This window comes from Bos grunniens, chromosome 5 (genome assembly GCF_055505025.1).
Source record: "Bos grunniens cultivar Pamir isolate PY7600 chromosome 5, Bosgru_T2T1.0, whole genome shotgun sequence".
NCBI classification, from domain to species: Eukaryota; Metazoa; Chordata; class Mammalia; order Artiodactyla; family Bovidae; genus Bos; species Bos grunniens.
In genome coordinates this window covers 29,732,773-29,748,228 of record NC_141169.1, presented here as the reverse complement: position 1 = coordinate 29,748,228, position 15,456 = coordinate 29,732,773, and the positions used below count along the sequence as shown (strand labels likewise).

The 15,456-nt window shown below is 43.4% G+C and overlaps 1 protein-coding gene and 1 pseudogene across 5 annotated transcripts in view; one reads left to right on the top strand and one right to left on the bottom strand.

Moving 5' to 3' along the window:
* LOC147371610 (uncharacterized) overlaps positions 1-15,456 on the bottom strand; it is a 130,702-nt gene that overhangs the window by 89,407 nt on the left and 25,839 nt on the right. The gene's annotated exons all lie outside the window — the stretch shown is intronic.
* On the top strand, positions 12,457-13,535 carry LOC147371613 (outer kinetochore KNL1 complex subunit ZWINT pseudogene; annotated as a pseudogene).

Genomic DNA, 15,456 nt, shown 5'->3' with positions numbered 1-15,456 from the left:
AGGAGTGGCCAAGAGGAGCTACCCCACGTCTGAGGTCAGGGGCGGCGGCCGGGAGGAGCTACCCCACATCCAAGGAGCGGTGGCTGTGCAGGCACAGGAGGGCCAAGAGGAGCTACTCCACCTTCAAGGTCAGGAGGGGCGGCCGTAAGGAGATAACCCTCGTCCAAGGTAAGGAACAGTGGCTGCGTTTTGCTGGAGCAGCTGTGAAGAGATACCTCCACGTCCAAGGTAAGAGAAACCCAAGTAAGACGCTGGGTGTTCCAAGAGGGCATCAAAGGGCAGACACATGGAAACCATAATCACAGAAAACTAGTCAATCTGATCACACTAGGACCACAGCCTTGTCTAACTCAATGAAACTAAGCCATGCTGTGTGGGGCCACCGAAGATGGGTGGGTCATGGTGGAGAGGTCTAACAGAATGTGGTCCACTGGAGAAGGGAATGGCAAACCACTTCAGTATTCTTGCCTTGAGAACCCCATGAACAGTATGAAAAGGCAAAATGATAGGATACTGAAACGGGAACTCCTCAGGTTGGTAATACCCAATATGCTACTGGAGATCAGTGGAGAAATAACTCCAGAAAGAATGAAGGGATGCAGCCAAAGCAAAAACAATACCCAGTTGTGGATGGGACTGGTGATAGAAGCAAGGTCCGATGCTGTGAAGAGCAAACACTGCATAGGAATCTGGAATGTCAGGTCCATGAATCAAGGCAAATTGGAAGTGGTCAAACAAGAGATGGCAAGAGTGAATGTCGACATTCTAGGAATCAGCGAACTAAAATGGACTGGAATGGGTGAATTTAACTCAGATGACCATTATATCTACTACTGTGGGCAGGAAAACCTTAGAAGAAATGGAGTAGCCATCATGGTCAACAGAAGAGTCTGAAATGCAGTACTTGGATGCAATCTCAAAAATGACAGAATGATCTCTGTTCATTTCCAAGGCAAACCATTCACTATCACAGTAATCCAAGTCTATGCCCCAACCAGTAACGCTGAAGAAGCTGAAGTTGAACGGTTCTATGAAGACCTACAAGACCTTTTAGAACTAACACCCAAAAAAGATGTCCTTTTCATTATAGGGGACTGGAATGCAAAAGTAGGAAGTCAAGAAACACCTGGAGTAACAGGCAAATTTGGCCTTGGAATACGGAATGAAGCAGGGCAAAGGCTAACAGAGTTTTGCCAAGAAAATGCACTGGTCATAGCAAACACCCTCTTCCAACACCACAAGAGAAGACTCTACCCATGGACATCACCAGATGGTCAACACTGAAATCAAATTGATTATATTCTTTGCAGACAAAAGTGGAGAAGCTCTATACAGTCAGCAAAAACAACTGGGAGCTGATTGTGGCTCAGATCATGAACTCCTTATGGCCAAATTCAGACTGAAATTGAAGAAAGTAGGGAAAACCACTAGACTGTTCAGTTCAGTTCAGTTCTGTCGCTCAGTCGTGTCCGACTCTTTGCGACCCCATGAATCTCAGAACGCCAGGCCTCCCTGTCCATCACCAACTCCCGGAGTTCACTCAAACTCAGATCCATCGAGTCAGTGATGCCATCCAGCCATCTCATCCTCTGTCATCCTCTTCTCCTCCTGCCCCCAATCCCTCCCAGCATCAGAGTCTTTTCCAATGAGTCAGCTCTTTGCATGAGGTGGCCAAAGTACTGGAGTTTCAGCTTCAGCATCATTCCTTCCAAAGAAATCCCAGGGCTGATCTCCTTCAGAATGGACTGGTTGGATCTCCTTGCAGTCCAGGGGACTTTCAAGAGACTCTCAAGGGACTCTCAAGGGACTCTCCAACACCACAGTTCAAAAGCATCAATTCTTCAGTGCTCAGCCTTCTTCACAGTCCAACTCTCACATCCATACATGACCACAGGAAAAACCATAGCCTTGAACAGATGGAACTTTGTTGGCAAAGTAATGTCTCTGCTTTTGAATATGCTATCTAGGTTGGTCATAACTTTCCTTCCAAGGAGTAAGCGTCTTTTAATTTCATGGCTGCAGTCACCATCTGTAGTGATTTTGGAGCCCAGAAAAATAAAGTCTGACACTGTTTCCCCATCTATTTGCCATGAAGTGATGGGACCAGATGCCATGATCTTCGTTTTCTGAATGTTGAGCTTTAAGCCAACTTTTTCACTCTCGACTTTCACCTTCATCAGAGGCTTTTTAGTTCCTCTTCACTTTCTGCCATAAGGGTGGTGTCCTCTGCATATCTGAGGTTATAGACCTACAAGACCTTTTAGAACTAACACCCAAAAAAGATGTCCTTTTCATTATAGGGGACTGGAATGCAAAAGTAGGAAGTCAAGAAACACCTGGAGTAACAGGCAAATTTGGCCTTGGAGTACGGAATGAAGCAGGGCAAAGACTAATAGAGTTTTGCCAAGAAAATGCACTGGTCATAGCAAACACCTTGTTCCAACAACACAAGAGAAGACTCTACACATGGACATCACCAGATGGTCAACACCAAAATCAAATTGATTATATTCTTTGCAGCCAAAGATGGAGAAGCTCTATACAGTCAGCAAAAACAAGACCGGGAGCTGACTGTGGCTCAGATCATGAACTCCTTATTGCCAAATTCAGACTGGAATTGAAGAAAGTAGGGAAAACCACTAGACCATTCAGGTATGACCTAAATCAAACCCCTTATGATTATACAGTAGAAGTGAGAAATAGATTTAAGGGCCTAGATCTGATAGATAGAGTGCCTGATAAGCTATGGAATGAAGTTCCTGACATTGTACAGGAGACAGGGATCAAGACCATCCCCATGGAAAAGAACTGCATAAAAGCAAAATGGCTGTCTGGGGAGGTCTTACAAATAGCTGTGAAAAGAAGAGAAGCGAAAAGCAAAGGAGAAAAGGAAAGATATAAACATCGAAGGAGTAAGTGTCTTTTAATTTCATGGCTGCAGTCACCATCTACAGTGATTTTGGAGCCCAAAAAAATAAAGTCTGACACTGTTTCCACTGTTTCCCCATCTATTTGCCATGAAGTGATGGGACCAGATGCCATGATCTTCGTTTTCTGAATGTTGAGCTTTAAGCCAACTTTTTCACTCTCCACTTTCACTTTCATCAAGAGGCTTTTTAGTTCTTCTTCACTTTCTGCCATAAAGGTGGTGTCATCTGCATATCTGAGGTTATTGCTATTTCTCCCGGCAATCTTGATTCTAGCTTGTGCTTCTTCCAGCCCAGCGTTTCTCATGATGTACTCTGCATATAAGTTAAATAAGCAGGGTGACAATATACAGCCTTGATGTACTCCTTTTCCTGTTTAGAACCTATCTGTTGTTTCATGTCCAGTTCTAAATGTTGCTTCCTGACCTGCATATAGATTTCTCAAGAGGCAGATCAGGTGGTCTGGTATTCCCATCTCTTTCAGAATTTTCCACAGTTTATTGTGATCCACACAGTCAAAGGCTTTGGCATAGGCAATAAAGCAGAAATACATGTTTTTCTGGAACTCTCTTGCTTTTTCCATGATCCAGCAGATGTTGGCAACTTGATCTCTGGTTCCTCTGCCTTTTCTAAAACCAGTTTGAACATCAGGAAGTTCACGGTTCACGTATTGCTGAAGCATGGCTTGGAGAATTTTGCGCATTACTTGACTAGCATGTGAGATGAGTGTAATTGTGCGGTAGTTTGAGCATTCTTTGGCATTGCCTTTCTTTGGGATTGGAATGAAAACTGCCCTTTTCCAGTCCTGTGGCCACTGCTGAGTTTTCCAAATTTGCTGGCATACTGAGTGCACCACTTTGGCAGCATCATCTTTCAGGATTTGAAATAGCTCAACTGGAATTCCATCACCTCTGCTAGCTTTGTTCATAGTGATGCTTTCTAAGGCCCACTTAACTTCACATCCCAAGATGTCTGGCTCTAGGTCAGTGATCACACCATCGTGATTATCTGGGTCGAGAAGCTCTTTTTTGTACAGTTCTTCTGTGTATTCTCGCCACCTCTTCTTAATATCTTCTGCTTCTGTTAGGTCCATACCATTTCTGTCCTTTATCGAGCCCATCTTTGCATGAAATGTTCCCTTGGTATCTCTAATTTTCTTGAAGAGATCCCTAGTCTTTCCCATTCTGTTGTTTTACTCTATTTCTTTGCATTGATCGCTGAGGAAGGCTTTCTTATCTCTTCTTGCTATTCTTTGGAACTCTGCATTCAGATGCTTATATCTTTCCTTTTCTCCTTTGCTTTTCGCTTCTCTTTTCACAGATATTTGTAAGGCTTCCCCAGACAGCCATGTTGCTTTTTTGCATTTCGTTTCCATGGGGATGGTCTTGATCCCCTGTACAATGTCACGAACCTCATTCCATAGTTCATCAGGCACTCTATCTATCAGATCTAGGTCCTTAAATCTATTTCTCACTTCTACTGTATAATCATAAGGGATTTGATTTAGGTCATACCTGAATGGTCTAGGGGTTTTCCCTACTTTCTTCAATTTCAGTCTGAATTTGCAATAAGGAGTTCATGGTCTGAGCCACAGTCAGCTCCTGGTCTTGTTTTTGCTGACTGTATAGAGCTTCTCCATCTTTGGCTGCAAAGAATATAATCAATCTGATTTCAATGTTGACCATCTGGTGATGTCCATGTGTAGAGTCTTCTCTTGTGTTGTTGGAAGAGGGTGTTTGCTATGACCAGTGCATTTTATTGGCAAAACTCTATTAGTCTAAGCGCCGCGGCGGCGGCTGCAGCCGGCGCACTAAGCGCGGCGGCGGCTGTGGCAGCGGCTGCGGCGGTGGCTGCGGTGGCTACGGCCTGTGCACTAAGCGCGGCGGCGGCGGCTGAGGCCGGCGCACTAAGCGCGGCCGAGAGCAGCTACCCCATGTCCGAGGTCAGGGGCAGAAGCCGGTAGGACCCCATGCCCGAAGGGCGGCAGCCAAGAGGAGTTACCCCACGTCTGAGGTCAGGGGCAGCAGTCGAGAGTGCCAGGCTGCAACGGCGCAGGAATGGCCAAGAAGGGCTACCCAAGTCCGAGTTCGGGGCGGCGGCTGAGAGGAGCTACACCGTGTCCGAGGTCAGGGGCAGCGGCCAGGAGGACCAACCCCACATCCAAGGAGCGGTGGCTGCGCGGGCGCAAGAGGGCCTAGAGAAGCTATCCCACATTGAAGGTCAGGAAGGGCTGCAGTGAGGACATACCCCTCGTCCAAGGTAAGAAGCAGCGGCTGCGCTTTGCTGGAGCAGCCATGAAGAGCTACCCCGTGTCCAAGGTAAGAGAAACCCAAGTAAGACGGTAGGTGTTGCAAGAGAGCATCAGAGGGCAGACACGCTGAAACCATACTCACAGAAAACTAGTCAGTCTGGTCACACTAGGACCACAGCCTTGTCTAACTCAGTGAAACTAAGCCATGCCCATGGGGCAACCCAGGATGGAGTCATGGTGGAGAGATCTGACAGAATGTGCTCCACTGGAGAAGGGAATGGCAAACCACTTCAGTATTCTTGCCTTGAGAACCCCATGAACAGTATGAAAAGACAAAATCATAGGATACTGAAAGAGAAACTCCCCAGGTCAGTAGGTGCCCAATATGCTACTGGAGATCAGTGGAGAAATAACTCCAGAAAGAATGAAGGGATGCAGCCAAAGCAAAAACAATACCCAGCTGTGGATGTGACTGGTGATAGAAGCAAGGTCCGATGCTGTAAAGAGCAATAGTGCATAGGAACCTGGAATGTCAGGTCCATGAATCAAGGCAAATTGGAAGTGGTCAAACAAGAGATGGCAAGAGTGAATGTCGACATTCTAGGAATCAGCGAACTAAAATGGACTGGAATGGGTGAATTTAACTCAGATGACCATTATATCTACTACTGTGGGCAGGAAAACCTTAGAAGAAATGGAGTAGCCATCATGGTCAACAAAAGAGTCTGAAATGCAGTACTTGGATGCAATCTCAAAAATGACAGAATGATCTCTGTTCATTTCCAAGGCAAACCATTCACTATCACAGTAATCCTAGTCTATGCCCCAACCAGTAACACTGAAGAAGCTGAAGTTGAACGGTTCTATGAAGACCTACAAGACCTTTTAGAACTAACACCCAAAAAAGATGTCCTTTTCATTTTAGGGGACTGGAATGCAAAGAAAAAAAAGACCGTTCAGGTATGACCTAAATCAAATCCCTTATGATTATAGTAGAAGTGAGAAATAGATTTAAGGGACTAGACTTGATAGACAGAGTGCCTGATGAACTATGGAATGAGGTTCGTGACATTGTACAGGAGACAGGGATCAAGACCATCCCCATGGAAAAGAAACGCAAAAAAGCAAAATGGCTGTCTGGGGAGGCCTTACAAATAGCTGTGAAAAGAAGAGAAGCGAAAAGCAAAGGAGAAAAGGAAAGATATAAACATCTGAATGCAGAGTTCCAAAGAATAGCAAGGAGAGATAAGAAAGCCTTCCCCAGAGATCAATGCAAAGAAATAGAGGAAAACAACAGAATGGGAAAGACTAGAGATCTCTTCAAGAAAATTAGAGATACCAAGGGAACATTTCATGCAAAGATGGGCTCGATAAAGGACAGAAATGGTATGGACCTAACAGAAGCAGAAGATATTAAGAAGAGGTGGCGAGAATACACAGAAGAACTGTACAGAAAAGAGCTTCACGACCCAGATAATCACGATGGTGTGATCACTGACCTAGAGCCAGACATCCTGGGATGTGAAGTTAAGTGGGCCTTAGAAAGCATCACTACGAACAAAGCTAGAGGAGGTGATGGAATTCCAGTTGAGCTATTTCAAATCCTGAAAGATGATGCTGCCAAAGTGCTGCACTCAATATGCCAGCAAGTTTGGAAAACTCAGCAGTGGCCACAGGACTGGAAAAGGGCAGTTTTCATTTCAATCCCAAAGAAGGCAATGCCAAAGAGTGCTCAAACTACGGCACAATTACACTCATCTCACATGCTAGTAAAGTAATGCTCAAAATTCTCCAAGCCAGGCTTCAGCAGTACATGAACCATGAACTTCCTGATGTTCAAGCTGGTTTTAGAAAAGGCAGAGAAACCAGAGATCAAATTGCCAACATCTGCTGGATCGTGGAAAAAGCAAGAGAGTTCCAGAAAAACATGTATTTCCGCTTTATTGCCTATGCCAAAGCCTTTGACTGTGTGGATCACAATAAACTGTGGAAAATTCTGAAAGAGATGAGAATACCAGACCACCTGACCTGCCTCTTGAGAAACCTATATGCAGGTCAGGAAGCAACAGTTAGAACTGGACGTGGAACAACAGACTGGTTCCAAATAGGAAAAGGAGTACATCAAAGCTGGATATTGCCACCCTGCTTTTTTAACTTATATGCAGAGTACATCATGAGAAATCCTGGCTGGAAGAAGCACAAGCTGGAATCAAGATTGCCAGGAGAAATATCAATAACCTCAGATATGCAGATGACACCACCCTTATGGCAGAAAGTGAAGAGGAACTAAAGAGTCTCTTGATGAAAATGAAAGAGGAGAATGAAAAAGTTGGCTTAAAGCTCAACATTCAGAAAACTAAGATCATGGCATCTGGTCCCATCACTTCACGGGAAATAGATGGGGAAACAGTGGAAACAGTGTCAGACTTTATTTTTGGGGGCTCCAAAATCACTGCAGATGGTGATTGCAGCCATGAAATTTAAAAGACTCTTACTCCTTGGAAGGAAAGTTATGACCAACCTAGATAGTATATTGAAAAGCAGAGATATTACTTTGCCAACAAAGGTCCGTCTAGTCAAGGCTATGGTTTTTCCAGCGGTCATGTATGGATGTAAGAGTTGGACTGTGAAGAAAGCTGAGCGCCGAAGAATTGATGCTTTTGAACTGTGGTGTTGGAGAAGACTCTTGAGAGTGCCTTGGACTGCAAGGAGATCCACCCAGTCCATTGTAAAGGAGATCAGTCCTGGGTGTTCACTGGAAGGACCGATGCTAAAGCTGAAACTCCAATACTTTGGCCACCTTATGCGAAGAGTTGACTCATTTGAAAAGACCCTGATGCTGGGAGAGATGGGGGGCAGGAGCAGAAGGGGACGACAGAGGATGAGATGGCTGGATGGCATCACTGACTCAATGGACCTGAGTTTGAGTGAACTCCGGGAGTTGGTGATGGACAGGGAGGCCTGGCATGCTGTGATTCATGGGGTCACAAATAGTCGGACAAACTGAGCGACGGAACTGAACTGACCGAAAACTTATAGGATGTAGCAAAAGCAATTCTAAGAGGCAAGTTTAAAATGATAGATGCCTACCTCAAGAAACAAGAAAAATTTCTTATAGCTTAATTTTATACCTCAAGAAACTAAAAAAAGAAGTACAAATAAGATCAAAGTTAGCATTAGAGAGTGCCAGAGGAGTGTAATCTCCTTGGTTCTGTCTCGTCTCAACAAATATTTGAAGCGAGGGACTTAAAGCCCTCTGCATGTCACAGCTCTCAGATTGTGTTATAGCTCTCGGACCGACCATGTTATAGCTCTTAGACAGATCAGTGTTACAGCTCTGTGTTACAGCTCAGTTTTACTTGCAAAATATATCCTCGAGGCGTGAGGGCATGCCTACTGAAAGAGACGAAGAGAAGAGAGGGCCCGGCCCTTTGGCTCTTGTATGTTTTGTTCTCCCCCCTGGGCCTGCCCTGTGTAAATTGGGCTAGCCAGGAGTGCTGTTTGTTCTACCTGAGGTCCTCACTCTGATCCTTGGACCTTCCTTTGTTCTATTTTCGTGGGCTTTTCCCTTGTCTTTTAGCCACCGCCATTCTGGACTCCTGTTTCCTATTCTAACTACCTAATAGGAGGTCTTTGTAAATAATAAAGATCAGACTGGAAATAAATAAAACAGAGACTAAAAAGACAATAGAAAACATCAATGAAACTAAGTAGTTTTTTTTTTTTTAAAGATTTAATAGACAAAACTTTAGCTACACTCATTAAGAAAAAAGAGAGGACCCAAATAAACAAAATCAGAAATGCAAGAGAAGACTTAACAATTGGCACCATGGAAATACAAAGAACTATATGACACTACTTTGAGCCAACAAACTGGTTAATAACGTAGAAATGAATAAATTCCTAGAAACATACCACCTACCAAGACTGAATCATGAAGAAATAAAAAATCTGAACAGATACTTTACTGTTGTTCAGTTGTTAAGTTGTGTATGATTCTTTGAGACCCCATGGCCTGTGGCACGTCAGGCTCCCCTGTCGTTTACTATATCCCAGAGTTTGCTCAAATTCATGTCCTTTGAGTCAGTGTTGCTAGCTAACCATCTCATCCTCTGCCACAGACTTCTTTTGCCTTCAATCTTTCCCAGCATCAGGGTCTTTTTCAGCAAGTCAGTTCTGCACATCAGGTGGCCAAAGGATTGGAGCTTTAGCATGAATCCTTCCACTGAATACCCAGGGTTGATTTCTTATAGGACTGACTAGTTTGATCCCACTGCAGTCCAAGGAACTTTCAAGAGTCTTCTCCAGCTCCACAATTCATAAGCATCAATTCTTTGATGCTCAGCCTACTTTATAGTCCAATTCTCACATTCATACTTGACTACAGGAAAACCACAGCTTTGACTAGATGGATGTTTAGTGACAAAAAAAAAAAAAAGTCTCTGCTTTTTAATATGCTGTATAGGTTTGTCATAGCTTTCTTTTCAAGGAGCAAGCGTCTTTTATGGCTGCAGTCACCATCTGCAGTGATTTAGGGGCTCAAGAAAATAAAATTTGTCACTGCTTCCACTTTTTCCCCTTCTATTTGCAATGAGGTGATGGAACCAGAGGCCATGACCTTAGTTTTTTGAATGATGAGTTTTAAGCCAGCTTTTTCACTCTCATTTTTCACTTTCATGGAGAGGCTCTTTAGTTCCTCTTCATTTTCTGCCATTAGAATGGTATCATTTGAATATCTGAGGTTATTGATATTATGTTTGTGATTGATCCAACCTGGCATTCTCAAGATGTACTCTGCATATAAGTTATTAAGCAGGGTGACAATATACAGCCTTGGTGTATATTACTAGAAGGTTACGAGACAGATTACTGCTGCTGCTGCTAAGTTGCTCAATTCTGTGCGACCCCAGAGACGGCAGCCCACCAGGCTCCGTTGTCCCCGGGATTCTCCAGGGAAGAACACTGGAGTGGGTTGCCATTTCCTTCTCCAATGCATGAAAATGAAAACTGAAAGTGAAGTCACTCAGTCGTGTCCGACTTTTCATGACACCATAAACTGAAGCCTACCAGGCTCCTCCGTCCATGGGATTTTCCAGGCAAGAGTACTGGAGTGGGTTGCCATTGCCTTCTCCAGACAGATTACTAGTAAAGAGATTAAATCAGTAATCAAAAATTATCCAACAAATAAAAGTCTAGGACTAGAGGACTTCACTACTGAACTCTATCAAATATGCAAAGTATTAATACCAAGAATTCTCTAACTCTTCTGAGAAATAGAAGGGGAAGAAATGCTTCCAAACTCATTTCACAAGGACAGCATTATTCTGATACCAAAACCAGACAAGGATGCCACAAGAAAGAAATTTCTGCACTTCTGAAAATACCATTAAAAACACAAGCCGCAGAGTAGGAAAACATTTGCCAATCACATATTTGATACATACATGATTTGATACAAGAAGTCTCAACACATAATAAGAAAATAACCCAATTTAAACATGTTCAGGGGATTCCTTGGCAGGCCAGTGGTTAGGATGCTGCACTTCCACTGCAGGGGGTGCAGCCTCAACCCCTAGCTGGGGAACTAAGAGCCTGCATTCCATTTAGCATGGCCAAAAAAGCAATAATAAAAAATAAAATGTTCAAAAGATTTGAACAGACACTCTGAACAAGATACATGGATGGCGAATAAGCTCATCGAAAGATGCTTGGCATCATTGATCATCTGGGAGATGCAAGTTAAAACAACAGTGAGGGACCACTAGATACATTTGAGGATGCCTACAATTAGAAGGACGGCCACACCAAGTGTTGGTGAGGATGTGGAGCGACTAAATCTCTCATACACTTGCTGGTGGTACAATCAGCCTGGAAAACAGTTTGGCATTTTTCTTTAAGAGGTAAACATATACCTACCATGTGACACTTACATTCTATTAAAGAAATTTATCCATGAGAAATGGAAGCATATGTCCATACAAAGGCTTGTACACTAATGTTCACAGTAGCTTAACTTTAAAAAAAATACGTTTGACCACATTGGGTCTTAGTTGTGGCATGCAGGATCTTTGTTGCATCATTTGGGATCTTTCATTGAGGCGCACGGACTCTCTAGTTGTGACCTGTGGGTTCCAGAGCACTCAGGTTCAGTAGCTGTGGTGTGGGGGTGAGAGGGTACCAGACAGGAAGGCTAGGGGTCTCCAAACGGAAGAAACAGGCTGCAAGTATCAGACATTTTTTCTCTCTCTCTTAAGCAGCAGGAGGAAACAAACTATAAGTGTTAGTGTTTTTATCCCCTTCTCTGGTGGTGGTGGTGGTATAGTCACTAAGTCGTGTTGAAGGAGGAAACAGACAGAGCTGGACTCCATCTTAGGCCAGGCTGAGAACATTAGGCTACAAGCTTGGTCACTCTCCCAGTAGACTCTGAACTTTGTTCCCAGTGTCTATAGAAGTGGCATACCAATGGAAAACCAGACCCCGCCCCCACTCCCTGATAAAAGAGCCTCAGGACTTGTACTTGGACTCTCTGTTGCCTAAAAGAATATGCTAATTATCTCTGTAATAGATCAAAGTGGTAAATTCCATTATGTTTATCAGAATATGACCACAGTCCTATTGATAAATATCCACTGTTCATCTAGTCTTGTGACACATGAATCATGGGTTAACTTTGATCATATCTTTTACCTTGTCCAGACTAGTTTCAAGAAATTTGGGGAGGTGGGTTTGAGCAAGTACACTTAGGATATATAAGGTTTTCACAAAAACTGGTCGGGGTCCTTGGCTAAGAGGAAACTCCGCCTTGGGCCCGCCGGTGTAATAAACTGCACTCCACTATCTGCATTGTCCTTCTGAGTGAGTTTGTTTCCCGGAATGCATGGCTACAACAGTGTCTGACTCTTGCAACCCCATGGGCTTCAGCCTGCCAGGCTCCTCTGTCCATGGGATTCTCCAGGCAGGAATACTGGAGTGGGTTGCCACTTCCTTCTCCAGGGGATCTTCCTGACCCAGGAATTGAACTCAGGTCTCCTGCACTGCAGGCAGATGATTTACCAACTGAGCTATGAGGGAAGCTCTCCCCTTCTCTATATAAATTTAAAAAGAGGTTTCTTTTAAGATCTGTGTTGCCATGATGACACCTGATTCCACCTGAACTTAACTTTTCTCAAACCTTGAGCTAACCAATGTATTTTTCTTATGGAAATGTCTGTCTTAAGCTATGTTAATGAACTATGTATTTACCCTAGACTCTGTCTTCAAGTTAGTTCCACCTAAGATTAAGAACAGACTTTGGAGTCCCAGAGTAGAGCTGGAGCGCAGCCTGGAGCAAAATGGGGGCTGCAGAGTCTGAAGTGGAGACTGCAGCCCGAGAGGTCCTGGCCAAGGTAGCAGACATCCTGGAGCCTGTTGGTTTTCAGGAGGAAGCTGAACTGCCTGCCCAGATCCTGGCTGAGTTTGTGATGGACTCTCGGAAGAAAGACAAGCTCCTTTGCAGCCAGCTTCAAGTAGTAGACTTCCTGCAGAATTTCTTGGTTCAGGAAGGCACTGCCCAGGACCAGAACCCCTTGGCTTCTGAAGACACAAGCCGGCAGAAGGCACTTGAAGCCAAAGAGCAATGGAAAGAGCTGAAGGCCACATATCAAGAGCATGTGGAGGTTATCACAAATTCCCTGACCGAGGCACTGCCCAAGGTGGAGGAGGCCCAAATAAAGCAGGCACAGCTCCAGGAGGCCCTTAAACAGCTCCAGGCCAAGAAGCAAATGGCCATGGAAAAACTCAGAATAGCCCAGAAGTAGTGGCAGCTGGAACAGGAGAAGCATTTGCAGAATCTGGCAGAGGCTTCGTCAGAAGTGAGGGAGCGTCAGACAGGAGCTCAACAGGAACTTCAACGACTATATCAGGAACTTGGAACCCTGAAGCAGCAGGCAGGGCAGGAGAAGGACAAGCGGCAGAGGCACCAGACCTTCCTCCAGCTGCTATACACCCTGCAGGGTAAGCAGCTATTCAATGAGGCAGAGGCAGAGATACCACAGGAGTTGGATCTTCCTAAGGATAAGCTCCAGCAGGTGACCCAGCCCCAGGAACAGAACACTCAGGACACCATGTGAAGAGAGGCTGACAACCCACAGCCTGTTGGAGATGCAGGCTTACCATGGCTTCCTGGCAGACAGCAACATAAGGAAGAATCCTAGAGCAGGCCCTGATTTGCTATGAACTGAAGTTGCAGAAGTGGACTTAACTGACTAGTCACTGGCCACTTGGAGCATAATGATAATGAACAAGTCAATAGGATGATTTCAGCGTGTGTGACAACAGGGTTGCAAACTGAAACAGTAATAAAGAGCAATAGTGAAAAAGTATAGAGACCCGCCCCCCCAACCTCTATATTGGCCTATGATATGTGCGTTGGTATTTCTATTTGTGCTGGTATGTTTGTGTTTCTATATTTTTGTTTGTTGCTTTCATTCTCCATTCCTCTATGTGTCTCACTGAATGTATGAACAGTGGGATCACTACTGTGTTTGAGGAAGTGATTACATCCCTGATCTGTAGCCTATTCTAGGATGTCCTAATGTTATATTCCTGATACATTTTTTGTGTTCTACTGTTTTTTTTTCCTTGACTCATCCTTTCGGATTGTCATTCATCTTCAAATATTTGAATGCTGAAAGACTGCCTTTTGTGATTCTCTGTTGTATGTTTTGTTCTGGTTCATTGATTTGTAGTAGTATCTTGATCATTTTCTGGCTTCTGTTTTTAGGTCAAGAATATGTTTTTTTTTTTTGGTAAACTTTTTATCAGGTAATAAACTTGTGTATTTGGACCTTTATTTGTTTTCTCAAATAAACATTTAAAGTTATTTTCTTCTGGCTTCCTATTAGTATTTTCACAATCATTCAATTCATAGAATTTTCTATTAAAATTATTTCTTTGATTCATGAGTTTCTTAGAAAAATAATTTTCAAATTTTTTACTCTATGTGAGAGGATAATCTTTCTAGGTTTATTCTAATTTAGTCATAAAATGTCAAATCTATAATAAAAACTTTGAAATTTAGTGACGGAAGCAGTTGTAGCCTTGAATGTGATTTCTTTAATGTTTCATGTTGATTTTTTTTTCTTTTTTTTTTTTATGTTGATTTTTTAAAAGAATGTCTTTTAGAACTGTCGTTTCAATATATGACAGAACCAATACAATATTGTAAAGTTTAAAAATAAAATAAAATTTTAAAAAATTAAAAAAAATAAAAAAAAAAAAGAACAGACTTTGACAAACCAGTATGCTTTACTCATGCAAATGTTCTCTTAAGCTACATTAATGAGACTGTATTTGCTTGGAAACCTGCCTCTCTTCAAAATACATGTCAATCATTTTATGGCCTGGGACATCTCACCTTGTGCCAATGTTATTTCAAAATGCATGTTGTGCGTGAGGGGCCTAGTACCAGTCTCTGAGTTTTGAGACATTTCCTTTCTCTAATTAGCAGACTGCTAGTAGCTATACAATGGCAACCCACTCCAGTACTCTTGCCTGGAAAATCCCATGGACAGAGGAGCTCGGTAGGCTGCAGTCCATGGGGTCGCTAAGGGTCAGACACGACTGAGTGACTTCACTTTCATGCATTGGAGAAGGAAATGGCAACCCCCTCCAGTGTTCTTGCCTGGAGAATCCCAGGGACGGGGGAGCCTGGTGGGCTGCCGTCTATGGTGTAACACAGAGTCACACACGACTGAAGTGACTTAGCAGCAGCAGCAGTAGCTATATAACATCTAGCTAAACACTAGTAGGGGGGCACTCTTTCTGCCCCCTTCTGATGTCTATGTCAGAAGCTTTCTCTATCTCTTCTATACTTTAATAAAACTTTATTACAAGTTTTCAAGCAATCAAGCCTTGTCACTGGCCCCAGATTGAACTCCTCTCCTAGAGAGGCCAAGAATCCCATCATTTTTCATGGCTCAGCAACAACCTTTCAGGGGCTTAGATGCTATGCAGCATGTGGGATCTTAGTTTCCCAACCAGGGATCAAACCTGAGTCCCCTGCATTGCAAGGAGGGTTCTTAACCACTGGACCACTGGAAAAGTCCCCATAGTAGCTTCATTTGTAATAAGCTACTGTAATAAGCCATGAAAACTGTTAACAACTCAAATATCCATCAAATTCAGGAGAGTAGATAAACAAACTGTTATAGATCCATACAATAGAATACTACTCAGTGGAAAATCAATGGATACATACAACAGTATGAATGACTCTTAATTATGCTGGATGAAAGAAAT